Below are 4,461 nucleotides of genomic sequence, written 5' to 3'. Positions count from 1 at the left end.
CTACATACAGACGGTAACAACTACATACAGACAGTAACAACTACATACAGACGGTAACAACTACATACAGACAGTAACAACTACAGACAGACGGTAACAACTACAGACAGACGGTAACAACTACAGACAGACGGTAACAACTACAGACAGACAGTAACAACTACAGACAGACAGTAACTACATACAGACGGTAACAACTACATACAGACGGTAACAACTACATACAGACGGTAACAACTACAGACAGACGGTAACAACTACATACAAACAGTAACAACTACATACAGACGGTAACAACTACATCTCTTCACTTGGCAGATGGAAGTAAGAGGATCAGAAGTTCAAGATCATGGTTAAGAACACTGGTTGTACCTGGCAGTGGTGGTGCACGCCTTTTAATCCCAGCACTTGGGAGGCAGAGGCAGGCAGATTTCTGAGTTCAAGGCTAGCCTGGTCTACTGAGCGAGTTCTAGGACAGTCAGGGCTACACAGAGAAAGAAAGAGAGAGAGAGAGAGAGAGGGAAAGGGAGGGGCACACACAGGCAAATGCTAATTAGTTAATTAGTGATGTGGAGAGCCTGCCTTGAAGGAATCACAGACAGCTGTGCACCTGCATGCAGTAACCACAGTCCTGGTATTAAAGCTGTGCATGAAGCTGTGATAGTTATTTTTTTCTCTTTTTCCCCCCGACTTCCACTGTCTCTGTTTCTACTTATTTGGTAAGCCAATACATTTTTGTAAACCAGTTTTCAGCTAAGGCAGCAAAATTCATGATTAATTAATCCCCCGTGTCACTCCAAGGCTTGCCAGAACTAGCCCTGACCTCCATTGTTTTGAGTCCTGGGGGCAGCATTATGATACACCTTGCATTATAGCCCCACATCTCCAATGGCTGCTCGTCAGAGCCCCTCACAAGGCAGGCAGTCACCTCCCTGTCCACAGACATAGACTGAGCTAGAGCCTGGCCCTGAGAGTCTCTGTGGTCCTCGCTGGCTGATGTGAGCATCTTACAGTGCCCCGTGGATGAGATACTGATGAGGGTTAAGCTGCATCCATGGTCAAGCACCACGTCTAGCACAAAGAAGAGCCATAAAAATGTAAAAAATGTATGTTGGGTCCATCAGGTAAAAGCACTTGTTACCAAGTCTGACCACAGAATTTAGTTATGGGGACCCAGGCCACAAAGTTGTCTTATGACCTCCACATGACCTCCAAAGCCCACAGGCATGGTTGGTAGGTCTTTGGTGTTCTCTCTCTCTCTTTCTCTCTCTCTCTCTCTCTCTGTGGTGTGTGTGTGTGTTAAAAGGGGGCCCCATTACACAGCCTTAGCTGTGGCTAGTCTGGCCCTGGGTATGTAAACCAGGCTGGCCTTTCTTAGAGACAGACATCTTGCCTGCTTCTCCTCCTGAATGCTGGAACTAAAGGAGTACATATACCACACTGCTTGGCAGTTAAACTTTCCAAGTGTATAATGGGACCATAGAGATGGCTCAGTGGGTAAAAATGCTCATCACAAAGGCCTGGAGGAACCCGTATAAAGACGTGTACATTAGTGTATACACACACACACACACACACACACTGATTTTTAAAAAATGTAAAAGCCACTTTTGGATGGTGTAAGCCATCCCAGCATTTAGAAATCAGAGGCAAGAGGTTCTTTGATAGTGAGGCCCTGTCTCAAGACAGAGGAAAATATAACATAGATAGATAGATAGATCTATCTATGTTATAGATAGATAGATAGATAGATAGATAGATAGATAGAGAAAGAGAGACAGAAAGACAGAGAGAGACAGGACAGACAGAGGAAGACTAAGAGAGACAGAGGACAGAGGCAGACAGACATAGGTGGGGGGGGGGGGAAGGGCTCAGACAAGCAGATCTCAGTGAGACCCTGTCTCAAAGAGAAGAGAGAAGAGAGAGGGAGATTCAAAGAGGGAAGAGAGAGAGAGAGAAAAAGAGAGAGAGAGAGAGAGAGAGAGAGAGAGAGAGAGAGAGGTTATCTACATATAGAGAGGCAGAAAGAGACAGGAGGAGTTGGGGGAGGGGAGAGATCCAAGCTGAAGTTGCGGCATGCTACCTTGCAGTCAGCTCAAGAGCCCTTGTTGCAATCTCCCCCCGGGGGCGGGGGTGTCTGCGTGCCTCGGTTTCCTTATTCCGCGATGCCCCCCCCTCCTAACTGCGCCTGGGGCTCCTGGAAGGTTCTGTGCGGCGGTGACTCAGGCGCGTCCCCGGCTCCCCAGGCGCGCACGGCCTCGGCCACCCGCGCGCGCGCTGGGTCCATTTTTACCCGAACGCCGCTAAAAATAGTCACCGCGCTGCTGCGAAGCGAAGCCCGAAATAGCGGCCGCCAGATAAGGCAGCGACGACTCAGCGCTTCCGGGGAGCGGAAGGCACCCGGGAGGCGGCCCCGCGGTCACCGCGGCCAGCCCTGCCCGGATCTGCACCCCCATCCCGCCTGGCCCCGTCAGGTCCTGCATCGGTCTGTCCATCCGACCTCTGTATCTGTCTGTCCATCTCACCCCTGTGGGGACCACGGGGTCCCGGGAGGCAGCTGGGCTGGGTGTTGGTGTGAGTCCCCAGAGGTGGCTGGAATTGGGACCTGGCGTCTGACCTCTGGTCCCTTACTTGGTTTTGTTTATTTGTTTGTTTTTGAGGCAGGGTCTTGCAATGTAGCCTGGCAGTTCTGGAACTTGCTCTGTAGACCAGGCTGGCTTCAAACTCACAGACATATATGCTTGTTGCCACCTACTGAGTGCTGAGATTGAAGGCAGGGACCACATCTGGTCCTTTTGTGTTATTTTTAAAAATATATATATTGTTCATTTATTTTTAGATAGAGTCTCAATATGTAGCTCTGGCTGGCCTGGAATTCACTATGTAGACCAGGCTATGATTCAACTCAGAGATATCTGACTCTGCTTCCTGAGTGCTGGGATTAAAAGTGTAGCATGCATGGCTATTCATTTATTGCTTTAAAATATCTTAAATATATGCTTTGTTTATTATTTATGTATTTATTTATTTACTATGTATGTCTGTGGAGGCGAGAGGTGAAGGTACTGTCTTCAGTTGCTTTCCATACTCTGAGTCAAGGGATCTCAGTAAGCCTGGGGCTAGCTCACTCACTGGCCACACTGGCTGACCACAGAGCCCAAGGAATCCTCTGGTCTCTGCCTTTGCAGCTAACACCGTGTGCAACCACACCCAGCTTTGTACCTGGACGCTTGGGATTGTTGTGGTTAACTGTAGAGTCATCTCCTGGTCTCCTACTCCACGCATTTTGGGGGGCGTCTTGCTATGTAGTCCTGACTGGCTTGATATTTGCCAGCTTAATTTCTGGTTTTTTGGTTTTTTGTTTGTTTGTCTTTTTGAGACAGGGTTTCTCTGTATAGCCTAGGCTGTCCGGGAACTCACTCTGTAGACCAGGCTGGCCTCGAACTCAGAAATTCACCTGCCTCTGCCTCCAGAGTGCTGGAATTAAAAGACGTGCACCACCACCCCCAACTTTAATTTCTATTTTTTAAATGATGAGTTTATTATTGATGTTGTTACTTTGTTTTTAGAGACAGAGTTTCTCTTTGTAGCCCAGGCTGACCTTGAACTCACAGAGATCTGCTTGCCTCTGCCTCCTGAGTGCTGGGATTAAAGGCATGAGCAGTTATTTTTATAGAAGTGTGCATGCCTGAATGAGCTTGTGTGCATTGCATGCTTGTAGGATCCTCTGGAGACCTGAAAATGGTGTCATATCCCCTAGAATTGGAGTTACAAGGGGTTGTGAGCCACCCAGAGAATTAGGAACCAAACATAGTAACCTCTACAAGAGCAGTGAGCATCAGGGTCCCCAATGGAGGAGCTAGAGAAAGAACCCAAGGAGCTGACGGGGTCTGCAGCCCCATAGGAGGAACAACAATATGAACTAACCAGTAACCCCAGAGCTCCCAGGGACTAAACTACCAATCAAAGAAAACACATGGTGGAACTTGTGGCTTCAGATGCATATGTAGCAGAGGATGGCCTTGTTGGTCATCAATGGGAGGAGAGGCCCTTGGTCCTGTGAATGTTCTATGTCCCAGGATAGGGGAATGCCAGGGCTAGGAAGCAGGAGTGGGTGGGTTGGGGACCAGGGGAAGGGGAGGAAGGGATAGGGGATTTTTGGAGGGGAAACCAGGAAAGGGGATAACATTTGAAATGTAAATAAAGAAAATATAATAATAATAATAAAGAATAAAGAGCAGGCTGACTGCAGCAGAGCAGTCTCTCCAGCCCTACATTTTTATCATTTCCTTTTTCTTGGGTGGGCGAGGCTTTCACTGTGCAGCCCAAGGCTAGCCTTAAACTCTCAATCCCCCTGCCTCAGCCTCAGTCTTCTCTGTATTATTACAAGTGTGTGCCCTCACACCAGGCCTTATTTCTTTATTTTATTAACTTCTGTGTGTGTGTGTGTGTGTGTGTGTG

At 48.1% G+C, this 4,461-nt stretch overlaps 1 long non-coding RNA gene across 1 annotated transcript in view; it reads right to left on the bottom strand.

The window, feature by feature from the left end:
* LOC115031547 overlaps positions 1 to 2,270 on the bottom strand; it is a 7,300-nt gene extending 5,030 nt beyond the window's left edge. The window contains exon 1 of the long non-coding RNA XR_003837211.1: positions 2,084 to 2,270. This is a non-coding gene — a long non-coding RNA (uncharacterized LOC115031547). The remainder of the gene's footprint in view (positions 1 to 2,083) is intronic.
* Positions 2,271 to 4,461: the final 2,191 nt, after the last annotated feature.

This window comes from Mus caroli, chromosome 7 (genome assembly GCF_900094665.2).
Source record: "Mus caroli chromosome 7, CAROLI_EIJ_v1.1, whole genome shotgun sequence".
Taxonomy (NCBI): domain Eukaryota; kingdom Metazoa; phylum Chordata; class Mammalia; order Rodentia; family Muridae; genus Mus; species Mus caroli.
Note: the sequence above shows the minus strand (reverse complement) of the source record. Positions and strands in the feature narration are given on the sequence as shown.